Consider the following 19,488-nt stretch of genomic DNA (forward strand, 5'->3'; position numbering starts at 1 on the left):
GAATAGCGATGAGGTCAATGAGTTTCCCCACACATGGCCAAATTGCTGCCAAGTTGGGGAAGGAGTGTGCCACGTTCTTTTGGAAAAAGGTTGCAGAGTCAGGATCGCTTGTAACTCCTTTATTTGGTAATGGTTCGCTATGATATCAATGAAGCAAAAGGAGAGGAATTGTCTAGGCACGCGTGGAGGCAAGCTTAGCTGGGCATCCGTGGATGCCCTGCCTGGAGCGTTCTTCCCCGCTGTTCTATCTGTTGTGACTTTAATATTGGGCTGGCGTGGCCTCCGTAATGTGCTCTGATTGGCTAAGCATGGTGCTGAGCCCCCGCCTCCTGGGTACCCGTATGTGCTGGTCCCTTGTGGTTATGCGTGGACATTGGAACTTGGTTTATGGCTTGGTGCTAACCTCTTGTGGCTGTGTGCGGGCATTACACTGGTTTTTCTGGCCTTGAGCATCCGATTTTCTCAGACACCAGTGATATGTCACCACTTGTATCTCTAGAATTGATACGAGAATGAATGGCTCCTTGTATTAGCCGGACATCTGCAGTACTCCCCACGTGCCACAGAAGGGAAATCCATCTGCCACACCTGACTATGCTAATTATGATGCGACCCAGATCCCACAACAATTTCTACCACAACAATTTCCCCAATTCTCCCCTGTCCCACCACATTCCTTCCTTCCACAACAATGTCTACAACAACCCCCCGCGGTGAGGTCTGGAGCAGTGACTAAGAATTAATCACTCAATGGAGGATTTGATGACAACATACAACCACAATGCAGCGCGATGGGAGGCGCAGCCACACCACACATGAAGACCACAGATGAGAAAGACGAAATAGTTAACCTCAGGCCCTTGAAGAAGATAGAAAGCGTGGAGGGACGCACAATCCTCTATGAACCCTCCAGCCCGAAGGACATCGAAAGATGGAGTGCGGAAATCGACCACCCGAGGAGAGCAGGCCTGCAGCCATGGATGAAATTGAAACAACTGATGCTTCTGTACGAACTCCACCCCTACGATGGCCTTGCTATATTGTTCAAACACCTGAGCAGCACTGAGCGCACCCAGATTCGATACGATGTGGAAGATGCCATAGGAGAAGACGGAATGAGACCAGGAAAGTGATGGGAGGCCATAAAGGCGTGGATCCAAAAACACTCCAGGGCACAAGTCAACTGGACAACAATCACTCGTTGTATGCAGAAGGAAGACGAGGGTCTGGACCAGTTCAACGAGCGCTTCTTCGAATGTTATTTGCTGTACTCAGGCCAAACTGAATATGATATGGACATCGACCAGTCACAGGACTTGCCTTTGAAGACCATGCATCTCCAGCAGGTACTGCCGGAGATCCGAAGGGGAGTGAAGACAAGGCTTCCCATCTGGGACAACCGTAGCTGCACAATGGCAGAGATCAAGGAAGTCGGAGAAAAGGTGGGTCGAGATGAAGAAGTCCGGATTCGATTCCTGGCTGACGAGAAGAAGGAAATAGCCAGGGACCGAGAAAGATTCCCCCAGTCCAACAGGGATAGAGAACGATTCACCCAGTCCGACAGGCAGAGAGAACCTCGACCATGCCACAACTGCGGACAAAATGGACACTGGCAAAGAGAATGTAAAGCCTCTCGAAAGATGTGCCGTGACCGCTCCAACGAGAGAGTAGGGGAAGAAAACCGCTCAGACAAAATGAGGGAACTATTGAAGAAGTTACAGGCGAAGAGTGTTGAAGAACTCAGCCGCATATGCGATTCAGAGTCGGAAACCAACAACAACACAGACTTGTTAGATTCGCTAGATTTGGCACGCAAACTAACTGATACGGGGTGAGAGTAGGGAGTGTTTGTTATTTTCATTCCTTTATTTTCACGAGAGGTTAGTCTTCGAAAGATGCTAGGACTTTGTCACCGCCTATCTAAGTGAGAATTCATGTTGGTTCCTTCTTGACACAACTGCTCAGCTTTAGAACATTTTGTTTGTTTTGTTTTATTTTTGAACAAAGGATCACTCATTCATTCATTCACACAAGGTTTATTGAGACCTATGATGACTGATTACTGATATAACCATTTTCGAATCAAGCGATTTATTTTTGTACTGTTTGAGGCTGTGACAATGCCTCCCCCATGACTGCACTTTTTCTTTGTTTCATGTTTCATCGTACCTTGGAGATCCAGGAGACACAGACACTTGTTGAGTCCTTGGGATGAGTCCTTGAACTGAACTGTGTCTCAGCGTTTGTCCTGACGCCCTACTACAAACTTTCATCCTCATCCCCCATCACACCTGCGGTGGCCATCAACTGGAAAATAACTCTGTTGCAACTGCTACTCAAAACCAACTGAGTCATGCAGTAAAAAAAAAAAAAAAAAAAAAGCTTACATTATGAAAAAAAAACACTAATCTGTGTAATATCATTTTAAAGCTCATTATGGCTTGTATTGTTTGTGTGGAATAATTTGCATTCATACAGCCTTTTCAAGGGTATAATTAAACAAAAGCAACCTTATTTCTACTAGCTATAGCATCAGACACACAGTACTCAGCTGACACCGTCAGGTTCAGCAGATTAAACCTGAATAAAACGGTCATTAATCAACCTTAATAATCCTAGTAATCCTACATCAATGACTAACTAAATAAAAGTTGTCAGAGATTCACTAATTAACTTCTGGTGCAGTGATACATTCACAGCTGGCGAAATCAAGAAGACTAATAGCAGGCAATGACTGAAAAACGGTATTCTACGAAGATAAAATTATAGATAATTACGCTGTGCACATACAAATTAAGATCAGTATATGCATCATTAAGATTATTTAATTATTTAATTTATCCCTGGAGATACCTTCACAGCTTGCAACGTCGAGCTAACAAACTAGCAGGCAACCGGTCGTCTACCAATCTAAAAATATATACATAATTACGCTGTGCACATACAAATAAATTTCAGGTTATGAATCAGAATGGGCCTCTTATAAAATAAAGACAGTTGAGAATTCAAAAGAGGCAGCAATTTAATCAGCTTACCTCAGAAGTTACTCGATGGCATACTAGAAAACATTCTAGTTTCCTGTAAAAATGCATTTCCTGCAGAAAATGTGTTGGGTGCTGTAGTACAAAGTGGGACATCGTAACTTTGTCAAATTGCAACCGTTTACCATCGTTCAAACCATTTAACAATTTTACACACTTGTATCTTCAATAATATCCAACCGAAATTACGATATAATTTACACTTTATTCAGAATCACAGTTTTAGTTTCATACCGGCTTCCTTTTCAGTTGCTCTCATTGATTAACGTTGACGCTGGAGCGTGAGGACGTTCAGCAGTGTTGCCAGATTGTTCGTATTACCTGGGCTGTTTTTCCCACTCTATTGGACTACCTTTAATCGCACACCGTCTCGCTATTCTCTTAAAGACACACACACACACACACACACACACACACACACACACACACACACACACACACACACACACACACACACACACACCATCAGTGCAGGGCAATACATTTGACCTTTTACATTTCTGCATTTTTAGCAATGCTTTGCGCTTCTCATTCAGCTTTCACTTTACTTGTTTAGGCCTACATGTTTACATTGTTTACTCCATTTAGACTTTAACTTTTATTCAAATCCCGTCACTTGATTTAATCCATTTAACGTTTCTTTATGGCTTAATCTATGTGGCTTTTCTAAAAAATATGTTCAACCCCACTTTGACTCGGAATCGCTGGCTCAAACAGATCAGGTAAAGAGATATGTTTTTAACGATTTCTGGAATTGTGTGGATTTCTGCATGGTATGATGGTGCAGATCTTAATTGCTCAAGGTGACATGTTAGCACAAGAGAAAAATTGTCCCGCTTAAATTATCTTCATTGAAAATCCTCAAGCCAGCGATCCTGGTGACAATCAAATATACACAGGTCACAATGTTATGACCAATCAGTGCAGAAAACCACACAATTCCAAAGGGTGCATTGCAGGGGCGGATCTACTGGGGTGGCAACTGCCACCCTAAAATAAGCCTTGCCACCCCAGCTGCCACCCCAGTTGGCAGCGCAAAACTCTTTTTTTTTCTTTTTTTTTTGCTTTTACAAGACATTTACAAAAGCGAGTTTCAAAAGACCGACTGCAAGTGAATGCAACCAGGAAATATTGCCCCATCCCGCTCCCCCCCCCCCCCCCCCCCCCCCCCTGCCCGAGACTCCCGCCGGTGTAAGTGCCATATTGGCTCGGCTACCAGATCGGCTCGGGGTCCGTCGTCTGCTGATTACGTCACACAATACGCTATCTACAGCAATAAGGTATTTTATGGCTTAAATTAAAGAGCCTGTAATGATCTTTCATTTTGAACATAAGACCATTCCCAACCTATCTGTATGGATAGTTTTCTTCTAAAAACAAAACGTCCCTCGGAATCATCTTGGCTGTTAAGATAAGCCGTCCGTGTTGCCAGATTGGGCACATTTTCAGCCTGATTTGGCTACTTTGAATCACGTTAGGCTGGAAAAACGAAACTAGACAGACCTACTCGCGCTCACACATGTGCTCGCTGTGGTTGCTATGACGACAGCCAGAGCTACAGCACAAAACAGCCAATCACAACTGTCCCTTAGCAGCCAATCACAATGTAGCCTACGCCCATTCAAGCGTACAGCCAATGATATTGTGTAACGTAATCAGCAGACGACGGACCCCGAGCCGATCTGGTAGCCGAGCCAATGTGGTACTTACACCGGCACTGATTTTGAATACAAGGAAGGCGCGAGAGTCCTCCAAACGAACGAAGCAAGCGGCGCGGCAGAGAGACTACATTCTTGAGGAAATACTGATCAACCGTCTATCTATGAAGAAATTATAATAATTAGAAAAGAACAGGGCTGTGTATTACAGAAACATCATAGTTAAAGATTGGAATGCCTTATAGCTGCATAGCAGGCGCGTGCCGTATGGGCAGGTGGGGCGGCGAACTCCCTGCAAAAGCATTCTGCCAAAAAAATAGTTCCTCAGTAAATCATTGCTTCAAGTTTATTTTTAATAATGTGATTGTCACATTAACTATCTACAGTTTCTGTAGGCTTTCCGACTATTTTTGTTCTGTTGATATCAAATTGATGGTGGCGATTCTAGTTGAGTTTAACGTGTCATGCAATGTGGGGCGGCGGAGCTCAACGACCGCGTCCCTCCGTATGTTTCTCGCATAACCCTGCAGGCTGCAATAAGAATTGCAATCTGCGCTAAAGACGCGCTAACAAACACAAACCCTTGTACACTCAGCTGGTTTTCCTGACCATTAACTTCATGTGCCTCTTTTTGTATCAACAGTCATTCGATTTGATTATATTCAACTTTATTGTCATTGAACCAAGTAACAGGTACTTGGACAACAAAATGCAAGTCATCTTCTGTAAGTTATTTACAAATGGCCATCTCTAATCTACTTGGATGCACACCTGTCTGAACTTTTATAAACCAATATAAGTCATCAATAATTAGTAATAAAACAAGCTTCACATCAAGAGCAAAAAAAAGAATAAGGTAAACCCAAAAGGTCTTAAATACTTAGAAATTAAAGATATAAAAAAAGAAAGAGAGGGAAATCTTTGATAGCACTTCCCCTGAATCCCCATTTGGCTCTTCCAAGCATGCAGGTAATACACTCTACTTTGGGAGTTATTCTATGTCACCGCACTTTGAGGGTGGCATTGTATGTAAATTATTGGAATCTGTGAATAAAGTGATATTTGCACTCAAGTTGGACTGATGATTGACATCTGATAGGAATATCTCATGGACCAATACCAATTTATTGTTAACTAAAGTACATATTGCAGCTCTCTTTGCATATATTTTTAGCCCCATGCCCCTGCGGGTGTAATAGTGCAGGTGTTTGTTGTAAGGCAGGTTGATTTTGTAATTATTCAGTAATAATTTATTACATTTTGTCTGAAACCTTTTATGTTTAAATGTAAGGCTTTACTCATCCCACAATACATTAAATATAATGTTATTGAGTCTAAATATTTAAATGTGGGGGCTTTCCAAGTAGTGGTACTCGGATTAGAGCCGCTGCTCCTTTACTTAGAAAGGAGTCAGCTGAGGTGGTTCGGGCATCTGGTAAGGATGCCCACTGGGCGCCTTCCTTGGGAGGCGTTTCAGGCACGTCCAGTGGGGAGGAGACCTCGGGGAAGACCCAGGACTAGGTGGAGAGATTATATCTCAACACTGGCCTGGGAACGCCTCGGGATCCCCCCGTCAGAGCTGGTCAATGTGGCCCGGGAAAGGGAAGTCTGGGGCCCCCTGCTTGAGCTGCTCCCCCCGCGACCCGACCCCGGATAAGCGGATGACGATGAGGATGAGGATGAGGGCTTTCCAAGTAAATATTGATTGATATGGCTTTAATTAAATTGGCATACTGTATATACTTCTGCCAGAGCGTGCCACCCCTCAAAATCTCCTGTCCTCCTCTTGCCACCCCATGAATATTTTTCTAGATCCGCCCCTGACGGGCACTTCACCTCAAGCAGGGCTGATGGTCCAACAAAACCGTCAGGTGACGCTCCCAGGATGCCTGATTTGCTCACAGAGAGTCCACAGTCAAGCACCTCCACCTGACAAGCCTGTTGAAAGGCTTTCACCCCCTCTTGCTCATTCATAACCCCCCAGTTCACAGAGAGCACACCATCCAAATTCTGTCCCCCAAGCAGCCTCTTCATGAGGGATGCACAGGTAGAAGCAGACCGCCGTGAAAGAACAGCTCCAAAATTGCTCGCTGTTAATCGTCCCTGTCTGTGCCGCTGCCATTGAGGATTTGTCCGTTGCCCCACGGTGGCTGTCTGGATGGCCAGACGTTGCTCCTCAGTGAGCTCCAATGCAGCAAGGAGACTCTCTAGCCCCTGACCTTTGAACTCCCTCACCAGCTCAGGCACAGTGGGAAGAGCCTGATGCTGGGGCTGGGGCTCTGGCTCTGGTGACAACAGCCATGCCATCCCGCACTGCGTACCGTGGAGCGCTGACCTGAACCAGGCCACATCCTCCATGCTGATATCTCTGGCCAGAGGATTGTAGGTGTCCTCCACCTGGGGGTACAGAGCCGACACCGGCAGTGTGAATTTGGGGGTGGAATTCTTCTTCCACTGACACTCAACGTCGGTCACGCTGAGCTCCCGCATTGCAAAAATAGCAATTGTTGCTGCATGGCTGCATTTAAAAAAACCCAATGGGCATTCAGAAGAGGACCTCAAAATGCTGCCATCGTCACGCAGGGAGATCTGTTAAAACAACACGATTGGCTATATTTACTCTTGGTGCATACAATCTTATCTAGCTTAATTTACACTACACTACAGCACTTGCAATTGGCTAGCTAGCAGGCTACTTAGCTAATGGAGTCCTAGCACTTTCAGATTATTTTTATGAAAATTGCTTTACAAATAAAATGTATTATTATTACTCACCGATGCCTTGTAACGCCGCTCCCTGCGACTGGCGTGGACAAGACCGACAATCTCCCCATCGGCATAACTAAAACTCTCCACATGCCCCGACTTATAGTGGTTTTCACCTCTTTCTAGGCTTTTATCCTCGCCTTGAAAAAAAGTGGTGAAGTGGAGCAGAGAGATCGCCATCTCTGTGCCGAGTTCCAAGTGCGGGTGTGGTGACATATATCATATGCGTCGAGAGCAGCGAAGAGCTGTAGTTCACAAAGCGGCCTCACATAAAACCTAAAATTATCAAACTTCACTGAAATTTTTAGTTTTCTTTGCATGAAAAATGATCATTTAAATCCACAAACAACATATGTGTAATCCAGGCAAGGGCGTCAGTTTGTTTTTAGAAGTGGTGGGGACAATAACCATAAGCTTGAGTGTGGTCTGAAAAGTGCTGGGTACCCTTATGTAAGCTATTCATCCATTCAACGCTGCATTACAATATGCTCTACAGTGCATTGTCAGGTGTTGAAATTATTCAAATATTCGAATACTGGTTCGGAAAATTAGTATTTGAAGCTTAAATCAGTATACAGAGCTTTTTTCCACGTAGGTGACTTTACCAGAGCGAGGGAGGCAAACTATAAGCGTCAGCGACACCAAGCAGAGAAGCAAGAGAGGTGGAGGAGGAATAGATATCTTGTTTCCCTTTACTTTATAACACAACATTAGCGGGATCTCTGGTGGAAAAGTAATACTTAAAACCTTAGCTTAGTTGTTTGTTTACGTTCGCTGTACAGCGCCGCGCCAATCAACTGTGACTGGCTTGCTGCAGAGCGTGAGCGTCTTGGGAATACCCGGTCAATATAATGGATATAATATGGACACATAAGACAATCAATATTCGGTATTTGTTATGGATATATTGTACAAATTCCCTGAAAAGATGCACGTTCCAGGATGAATTGAAAAGCTCCCGTAAGGGCTGAGATGACAGAGAACAGCTGATTTGGAACGGAGCAACAGCTGTTCGCTTTCACGGGGAAAAACTAAGGAACTTCAACCTACTTAGGCCTACTAATTAACGTTCAAAAAGCTATTAAATCTTCAACAAAATATGCAGATACTGTCAAAATCGGTTCCAGGGAGTATATAAGGATTATTAATGTTGTTTTTGATGGTGTTTTTTTCTGGAACGAGTATTCGAATATTCGCTCGGAAAAACCAACGAGTGTTCGAAGCCTGAAAAATGGCATTCGGACCAGCCCTATGAAGATCCTATTCGAACAATAAAAGTTGAAAACCACAGTTTATGTTTTGGCTTGTTTTGCAAAACAGCGTTGGAAACACCAGGGTATTGGCTCGGGATATGTAGGCCTAATACTAATACACACAGGACAAAGAACAGTGTTGGCAATTGAACACTTATCTTGACATCGACAGAGTTTACCAGACAAACAATGCCAGACTGTAAAGAGGGTACGAAATGAAACGAGGTACTGAGCATCAGCCTTTTGAAGACGCGCAAGGGCTGCTGGTAGCATATGTTATGCTGCATTAAAAAAAGAAAAATACAAGCACCCAGAGGAGAATTGCATCTGCCAAATCCTGACCACCAGTAAACACTTGCGAAGGACCAATGTAGACTTCACTCGTTACAACATCAGAAGAAAATTGTCCGCAAATAAAATCCCCTTCAGTTTAGGATAATCACACAGGTTATGCGAGAACATATTTATGTCAGGATAGGCCTACCAGGCTCCAAGTCGTCACATATCTCAATCAGACAAAACCAACTATAACCACATTGGCATAGCAATCGCACCGTGTGTAGCTGCTACTAGCTGCAATCTATATATACAACGCATACTAACTGGAGCACCAACCAGAATCAGATCAAAATCGCTTGGGACCGTTGGTAACCTTTGGCCAGGTCATCACGATTCACGAGCAAACAGAACCAGCAGCAAAGTTTACGTAAACCAATTTCTTACCTTATGTGGCCCTCCACATGCAGGCTAGATGACGTATCCATATCGATATCCAGTGTCACAAACATGCTTTTTATAGGAAGCAAAAGGACCGGCTATTTTCTGAATAAAAATGTCAATTTTGGCTGTCTGTCTTGAAACTTCTCCAGTGCGTTCACCCCAAAATGCAACGGGACGACAAGATCCCATTCAAAGTGAACGTATAGACGCGTATCGGGCGAATATTTTTGATTTGTCGCGCCACACTTTCGCCGTGCACAGGCAAGCGCGTTCACGAGGATTTGTGGCGCGAAAAATGTCAACTTTGACACAAATTTCGCGTGATGACAGCCAATCAGCGTTCAACAGCGTGGCCACTGAGTGACATGTGTAACGTAACAGCCAATCAGCGTTCAACCGTCAAACTCAGCGCATTGCAGTCCGGGGTGTACTGCAGCATGGAGGAGAAAGTGATTGTTGCCGTTTGCGACTCTCGGAGCTCTATATATAATAGTATATAATGTAATATAATTATATAGATAATATCACTGCCAAAAGCTCTGTGTGCCTCCGGATGGCCGTAGCGCAGGGAGCTCATAGGGATTGGGCTTCTCGGGAGTCGGGGTTTGTTTACCGGCGTTGCCATGGGTTCCGGTCTTGTGTGTTCCAACGGTTTATTAGGTAGGCCTATGATGTCTTCGAGCGCGCCTATCACATGATTTTCTTTTTTATGTGGGGATTTTTAATTTTTATTTTATTTTTTCCCCTTTTTTAAAAGTGGTGGGGACAAAATTCGTTTTTCAAATAGTGGGGGGGACATGTCCCCCCCGTCCCCCCCGTAATCGACGCCTATGAATCCAGGGCATATAAAGCCTGGGACCAGAAAATTATTATTTTCTCTCCATTGACACCCATTCATATTTTTCGATCTCATAGGTCCCATGAGCTCTACCGGAAAGGGCGTGACTTCGCCACTCTATGGGACCAACTGTAGGAGTGGCGAAGTTACGCCCCTTCCGGTAGAGCCCATGGGACCTATGAGTTTGAAAAATATGAATGGGTTTCAATGGAGAGAAAGTAATTATTTTCGGGTCCCAGTCTTTATATGCCCCTGATTACACGTACGTTGTTTGAAAATGTTTTCAAGGGGAGGATAAAAGCATCAAAAGAGGTGAAAACCATTATAAATTGAGGCATGTGGAGAATTTCAGTTATGCCGCTGGGGAGATTGTCGGTCTTGTCCACGCCAGTCGCAGGGAGCGTGACGGCACATACAAGACTTGTAGTCTTTCTCATCGTGTTTTCTCTACAACCTTTAACTGAACAAATGCACAATAAACGGTCAAACTCTTGACATGAAAAATTATCATTTAAATCCACAAACAACATATGTGTAATCCAGGGCATATAAAGACTGGGACCAGAAGATAATTACTTTCTCTCCATTCAAACCCATTCATATTTTTCAATCTCATAGGTCCAATGGGCCACCAGGTGTGAGTGTGATTAGCCATTACAAGTCGTTTTCAAAATGTGCAGCATTGTGACATCACAGGTGGGCCTATCCACCTAGATGTAGAGGTGGCTCGGTCGCGAACGAATCAGTTTGAATGAACGAATCTTTAAGACGCACGGACCGAACTGGTTCCTCCCTCGTTCGTCTCGTTCGTTCTCAGACTCCTCCCAGACCCACTAGTCGCTGAATCGCTTACAGTTCGTTCAAGGCTTGTTCACACTACCTCCGTCCGTCGACGGACTTCATTGACTTTGCACGGGGCGCTCGCGAAATGCATTGCGGGTCCGTCCGTCCATTCAGCTCCGTGGCCTGCGTCAAAAAGTTGAGAAATGTTCAACTTTTCAGGCAGCGGCGGATCCGTCGGCCAATCAGATCACGGATATGCAAATACACTCCACGCGTTTCCTGGATCCATTTTGCAAGAAATCTGGAATGATAGGATTGTTTCTAGTCACCTGTTGTTTTTGTCATCTTTTGTATTTATATTCACACATCACCATTGTAGCGGGAAGCGATTTGATTGGCTGCAGTATGCGTCTACAAAGACTAGTCCCCTATACGTCAGACACGCCCTCGGTCATCGGTTGACGGACGCATGTAGTGTGAACAAGGCGTCACTCACTGTGTGAGTGGTGAAGATAACATAAGATAAGATATACTTGATTCATCTCAGCAGAGAAATGTAGGTGTTCCAGCACCCCCTCCTTAAGGGTCGACTACCAGGCGACCCACGACATGCAAAAAAAGAAAGTCAAACCCAAATAGGGTGGGTGGAGGGGAGCCAGTAGGAGGGAACCAAAGAAAATGGACTGGGGCAGAACGGAGGGGTGTCAGGCGGGCGGCCAGAAAAATGCACCAGGGCATGGCAGGGAGTGTCAGGCGGACGGCCTGGGGGGAAAGCAGAGGCCTGGAGCGGCGAACACGAAGACAAGGTAGAGGGCATACCCCTTCTGGAAGGTCTGGAAGGTTTGGAAGGCGGGACCCCTCTGGAAGGCAAGGTAGAGGACGGGCCCCTTCTGGAAGGCGGGACCCCTCTGGAAGTCAAGGTAGAGGGCGGGCCCCTTCTGGAAGGTTTGGACGGCGGGACCCCTCTGGAAGGCAAGGTAGAGGGCGGGCCCCTTCTGGAAGGTTTAGAAGGCGGGACCCCTCTGGAAGGCAAGGTAGAGGGTGGGCCCCTTCTGGAAGGTCTGGAAGATCTGGAAGAGGGGCACCCTCGGGAAGGAGTAGGGTTCAGGAACCGGACAGGGCTCGGGGACCGGAGTCAGCTCAGGGGCTGGAGAGAAATGTTGAACCGGATGGCACTCCAAACTCATCACTCCAACTCTGATAGTCCGTAAGGCAGGAGGAGGCTGGTAGCTGGGGCCCGGTCCTTGAAGCGACAGCGCTGCACGTACGCCCCAACACAGCATCCAACTCAGAGCAGGAAGAGTGTCCACTGGGTCTAATGGTTGGATCATTCTGTCACGGTTAGCGGGTGGCAGGCAGGCAGGTAGGACCCAATAGCAGACAGTTCAGGTAAAGGGTAATTTAATAACGCAGAAAGGCAAGGAACACCGAGAACACAGGTGACGCAGGTAACACGGGTAACATGGAGAACAACGGGAACACAAGTAACACCGGTAACACAAGTAACACCGGTAACACGCAGGACACAACTCACCACAAACCACAATGATCCGACGGGGAACAAAGGAAAGGGCTTAAATACCGAACACAGGGCACGCAACGAGGAACAGCTGAAACACATTAGGGGAGGGAGCAGTAATCACACAGGAGGGAAACTTGACAGGACACGGGGAGAAACAAGACAGAGATACCAAAGTAAAACTGGAAACACAGGGAAACACACCAAAACAAGGCAAGGAAACAGACAGACCATGACAACAGATACTCTAGGGCAGGGGTCTTCAATTAAAATTGAACAAGGTCCAGTTTCTAAAAATTCCTTCCAAGAAAGGTCCGAACCTACCACGTCATAATAGCCTTCTTTTGTCAAATACAATCAACACGGCATATTACCTTATAATTTCAGGTGTATTTATTTTCAATTTCCAAATAGCTTACTTTTAACCATGAAAAACTAGTAAGACAAAGTAACGCATATTAACATTTCAAGTAAACAAAACGGGTACATTAGGCTTGCAATTCAAGTAAACATAAAAAGTGCATAAGGCCTACATGTGAAGTAAGCAGAACAGGAACACTAGGCCTACACTTCAAATAAACACAAAGTGCATTAGGCCTACATTTCAAGTAAGCAAAACAGGGACACCAGGCCTTCATTTCAAATGAACACAAAAAAAGAGCATTAGGCCTTCATTTCAAGTAAGCAAAACAGTGTCTCAAGTGGTGTTAGACCCAACAGGTCCTCACAGATCTCTTTCTTGTCTTGATAAAACAATCGCGGATGGGGCACTCTGAACATCTGCATGAAGCTGTGACGGTGCGTCATCTGATAACATTTCGGATTTTCTGGTTGTCGTTGCAGCTCACATTGGGATTTGCTTTATTTTTTCACACAATTCATCCCTTTGTTTACCTTCAAGTAACGTCTCGGCAGCGGCGTTCAAGCACTCCTTCACAACAGTCGTGTCACTGAAAGTTTTTTTATTTTGCCCCAAAATCCATGCAATCTTAAGTGAGCATTAATTTGCATGTTGCTGGCCTGTAAATTAGTGTGTGAAGACACGCGTAGACCTCTCATACTGAGCTCTCAGCTCGGATATTTTCCATGCTCTTACTTCTGACTTCTGGGGATACTTTTCCTCGAAGGATCTGTGTTTGCATTCGTAATGCCGCTTAATATTCCCGCTTTTTATCAGTGCCACGGTTTCAACACATAAAAGACACAACAAAGGTTTTGTACTGTCTTGCGGGAGAATGAACATGTATTGGTCAGTCCATTCATCTCTAAAATGTCTGTTTTCGGGGTCAAATTTCCTTATTTTTGAGCAAGCCATTTTCTCATTCCAAATCGCTCTTCCGGTAAACAAAAAATTTGATTGGCTATTATTTGAGTGACGCTATTACGCACATGCCGTGACAGACGGAGGGAGGGGGGGGGAGTTTGGTGAGTGCATGATCTTCGCTCTGTGAAGATCATTGCTTTTGCTGTTTTTATGCTGCACAACAGACTATTCTGCCTTTCAATTTGTATTTCAGTGAGAATTGATTTTACTAACATAATCATACTTTGTATAGTGAAATCATAAGAAAAAATAAATAAATTGGTCATGGGTCCGGATAGGAACGCCCAGGCCCGGTTCCAGAACAGAATGCCTTGGGGTGCATCTGAGATTACAGGGGGTGCACCAGTACTATACTAAAACCAGCTACCCAGCTTCAGTTCAGACTTCGCTTTTTTACACACAGGCCTTTCTACCATAGACAAGCACTTCTGCGTAGTTCTACTGACATGTTGGGACAACAATCATTTACTGTGCTTAAAAGATGGTATCATATCATGTCTTGTGATGTGGAGAACATTTCAGCTGCAATATTAGCTTATTGATATCTTAGATAGCTTTGAATATGAGATAGGTTTTTGATATGTGTGAGGTGTAAAAAAGAACCGAATTCTCAAAAAAAAAACATTTGACTGCAATTCAAATATAACGTTTATTTTTTTTAAATTGTGGCAGGATATTTCGAGTGTGTTATTGCTTTATACAACAGTTATACTAGTAAAATGTACTGTTAATAATAATGATTGACAATAGATTGTGATTTGTTTAATTATTTAATCATATAAAAAACGAATGAAATTGCTTCCAGCAACAAAAATAGATCCCCATTCCCCACTGAGCGGACTGTTGCCAAGCAACATATAAACAAAACACCATACATAAATAATTAATTAATAATTTTGTCAGTTTGGTGAACAGTCAGAGTGATGTTGGACGCTCATATCTCAACGGTATTCAATGGATACTGTCACAAGTTTAATTACAATTTGTTTTGTGAGCAAGTATTTTATTATTTTTATCATATTTAATTTTTTTTATTTATTTCTTTTTCAATTGAGGGTGCAAAAAAAAAATTTGGGGGTGCAATGCATGCTTATGCACCCCCGTAGAACCGGGCCTGGGAACGCCACTTGGTCCGGACCCGGACCGCGGTCCGCCGTTTGGAGATGCCTGCTCTAGGGTATATAGCATATAACCGCGTTGTCTTATCTGAGCTCTCACTGTGAAGACTAGTCACCGCGCCATTCGTTTCAATGGGAATCGCAACGGTCTATACTTTCCACATAAAGTGTACATATTTGTCATTTGAAATTCGTCCCAGCCTTTATACCATTGACATTTACATTTAGGGCATTTAGCTGACGCTTTTATCCAAAGCGACTTACAATAAGTACATTTGTCATAAGAAGTGAAACTATATATCGCTGTCAGTACAGTAAAGATGTTCATAGAGCCAAGTGCAAGTACTAACAATCGCTAGGCTAACCCATTGCCCGTGTACAGCAATGCTAGTGCAGATGTTACACAATTAAGTACTATGAATAAGTGCTATGTAGATTTAGTGTGTACAATAAGTGCGTATATTAAGTGCCAGGATGTACAACATACAATGGTGGCCGGAAGGGGCTGGGTAGCTATGCAGAGTCGAGGTGAACTCTGAACAGGTGAGTTTTGAGTCTTTTGCGGAGGCTGGTGAGCGACTCTGCGATCCTGACATCCGCAGGGAGCTCGTTCCACCACTGAGATCCCAAAACAGAGAAAAGTTGTGACTATGTTGATCGACCTTTGCTTGCTCTTAGCGATGGCGGTACTGTCACGTTAAAATTGTACCGGGGGCGAAAATTGTACCGGCCTACGTCATCGTTTGTTTACATCCTGACAACCTGCCCGGCAACAGACGACGCGATGCAGAAAACATGTTTCCAAACGACGAAATAACATAATACAGATAGCGGATCGCTATCTGTATTATGATAGATAGCGATAACACTTGTTTTTACTTTATATTTGTATTGTATTTAATTGTTTAATGAAAACAATAAAAAAAATTGCCCGCGAAACGGGCGATCGCGTCAAATGACAAATGTTTTGCCCGCGAAACGGGCGATCGCGTCAAATGACGTAGGAGGGTTCTTGAAACATAATACAGATAACGGATCGCTAGATAACACTTGTTTTTACTTTATATTTGTATTGAATTGAATTGTTTAATCGAATTTAGCTAGTAAACTGAGTGTTTTAAGCAGGTTTCATAGTCTAGAATGTTCAAGAACATTCCTACGTGACGCGTCATTTGACGCGATCGCCCGTTTTGCGGGCAAATTTTTTTATTGTTTCGATTAAACAATTAAATACAATACAAATATGAAGTAAAAACAAGTGTTATCGCTATCTATCATAATACAGATAGCGATCCGCTATCTGTATTATGTTATTTCGTCGTTTGGAAACATGTTTTCTGCATCGCGTCGTCTGTTGCAGGGCAGGTTGTCAGGTTGTCAGGATGTAAACAAACGATGACGTAGGCCGGTACAATTTTCGCCCCCGGTACAATTTTAACGTGACAGTACCAGACGTCCAGCTGAGGTAGTTGAGCGGAGGGATCGAACTGGGGTGTGTGACTTTACCAATGCTTGGAGGAAGGCAGGGGCAGTTCCATCGACTGCCTTGTATGCCAGTACCGTCATCTTGAATCTGATGCGAGCTACTACAGGGAGCCAGTGGAGGTCCCGGAAGAGGGGGGTCACATGGGAGAACTTCGGTAGGTTGTACACGAGGCGCACTGCCGCATTCTGGATGCGCTGCAAAGGTTTAATCGCAGAGGCAGGGAGTCCAGCCAGGAGCGAGTTGCAGTAGTCGAGGCAGGAGATGACCAGTGATTGGACTAGAAGTTGAGCTGCTTCGCTTGTGAGGAAAGGCCGGATCCTGTGGATGTTGCAAAGTGCAAATCTGCAGGATCGGGCCACTGCAGTGATGTTTGCGGTGCAGCATAACTGATTGTCCAGTACCACACCGAGGTTTCTGGCAGTTGGAGAAGGAGATACAGTGATCTTCTCAACAGTGACCAGTAAGTCCATGTTTGGGCAATCTTTCCCTGGCAATAGGAGGAGCTCAGTCTTGTTGAGGTTAAGCCTCAGGTGATGGGCAGTTGTCCAAGTGCTGACGTCTGCCAGACATTCAGTTATATGTGTTGCTATCAGGGCTTTGTCAGATGAGGAGAAAGAGAGAAATAGTGTCGCCAGCATAGCAGTGATAGGAAAAGCTGTGTGATGTAATTACAGAGCCCAGGTATCTGGTATAGAGGGAGAACAAAAGAGGCCCCAGTACCGAGCCTTGAGGGACACCAGTTTCAAGCGTGAAAGGTTTGGACAAGGAGCCATTCCATGTTACCTGAGTGCGATTCGTCAGGTAGGATGTGAACCAGGAAAGGGCAGATTCAGCAATGCCAAGTTCAGCGAGAGTGGCAAGGAGGATCTGGTGGTACACCGTGTCAAAATCTACGGACAGGTCGAAGAGAATGAGAACCGATGAGAGGGACGAGGCTCTGGCAGCATAGAGGGACTCAGTCACAGCGAGGAGAGCCGTCCGTCTCAGTGGAGTGTGCCTTCTTGAAGCCTGTCTGGTGAGGGTCAAGGAGGTTGTTAGATGAGATATAGGAGGACAGTTGGTTAGCGATGGCACGTTCAAGTGTTTTAGAGAAGAATGAAAGAAGAGTTACCGGTCTGTAGTTCTGGATGTCGGTGGTATCAAGGGTCGGTTTTTTGAGGAGGGGCAGTCTTGAAAGACGCTGGAACAATGCCTGAAGTGAGGGAGGAGTTGAAAAGTGCGGTGAGAAATGGCAGGATGTCGCTTGAGGCAGCGTGGAGGAGAGAGGAAGGGATAATGTCAAGGGGGCAGGTGGTGGCATGGTTAGATGTTATTATTCTGTTGACCTCGTCGGATGTGAGAGGGATAAATTGGGTAAAGACATAGGTGGGGATGGGAGGAGGGGGGATGGAGGCAGGGATAAAAGAGGAGCTAATGTCCTTTACCTACTGGGTAAAGTAGGTAACGAAGTCATCAGCAGCAAGGCAGGAAGGAGGTGGAGGGGAGGGAGGGTTGAGGAGGGAAGAGAACAAGGAAAATAGTTTCCTGGGGTTTGAGGCGGAGGAATTGATTTTGGCTGTTGACACAGTGGAGGCGAAATCAGAGAGAAGGAAAAGATAGTGAGATAGATCATTAGGACAGTCTGATCTCTTTTTTTCTAACCCTTACCCTAACCCTTCGGAGGAGACGTAAAACCGAGGTCCTGACTCACTGAGGTCATAAGTACCACAACCTAGCGATTGTGGTCCTTGCACTTGGTTCTATGAACATCCTTTCTGTACCGACAGCGATATATTAATGCACTTCTTATGACAAATGTACTTATTGTAAGTCGCTTTGGATAAAAGCGTCTGCTAAATGCCCTAAATGTAAATGTAAATGTCATAAAAGATCCCAGGGCACTTATCGCAAAGAGTAGGGGTTTCCCCGGTGTCCTGGCCCAACCAGGCTCATTCAATCTGGCCCCCTAATCATCCTCCTGTATAATTGGCTGACTCAATAATTCCCTCACTCTCCACCTCAAGCTGTTGTGTGGTGAGCTTTCTTGCGCAGATTGGCTGCCGTGCATCACCCAAGTGGGTGCTACACACTGGTGGTGGTTAGTGAGGTTCCCCCTTCGCTGTAAAAGCGTCTTTGAGTGTCTAGAAAAGCTAGAAAAATCAATTATTAAAGGCTGTAGATAAAACACAATGAGAAAGACTACATGTCTCGTATGTGCTGTCACGCTCCCTGCGACTGGCGTGGACAAGACCAACAATCTCCTAATCGGTATAACTGAAACTCTCCACATGCCCCGACTAATAATGGTTTTCACCTCTTTCGATGCTTTTATCCTCCCCTTGGAAAAAACCTAACATTATCAAACTTCTTCACGAAAATGTTTAGTTTTCTTTGCATGAAAAATTATCATTTAAATCCACAAACAACATATGTGTAATCCGGGGCATATAAAAATAATTACTTTCTCTCCACTGAAACCCATTAATATTTTTCGATCTCATAGGTCCCATGGGCGCTACCGGATGCGTCTTGTTTTTCCAAATAAAATTGAAAAGTAATTTATCAATGGAGTTACAGAGTTTTTTGTTGACAAACAAGGGGTTAGCTGCATATGCAAGACGAGATAAACATTCTGCCTTCGTCAACAATACTCGTCCTTTCGAGGATAAATCTCTCTGCAGCCAATGATTAAGCTTTTTCTTTGTCTTATCACTAATCAAATTAAAGTTTACAGAGCATCTCTCCTCCTCATTTTTCATTATATTAATCCCTCGATAAGTAATCTTATCTTTGATTGGTATGTTACAAACCTGGGAGGGGTCGCTTTCTTTTAGGGATAAAAGTTCACACTTGTTTCGATAGCAATTGGCACTTGGTTGGCATTTTTAAAAAAATAATGTAGTATCAACTGCTAGTTGGGTGAGGATCACTTCTCTTTCTGCAATTTAAATTCCTTTTAAAGCACTATTTTTAATATGGGTGGAAAGAAGTTGTGTAGGCCTA

This window comes from Gadus chalcogrammus, chromosome 1 (assembly GCF_026213295.1).
Source record: "Gadus chalcogrammus isolate NIFS_2021 chromosome 1, NIFS_Gcha_1.0, whole genome shotgun sequence".
NCBI lineage: Eukaryota > Metazoa > Chordata > Actinopteri > Gadiformes > Gadidae > Gadus > Gadus chalcogrammus.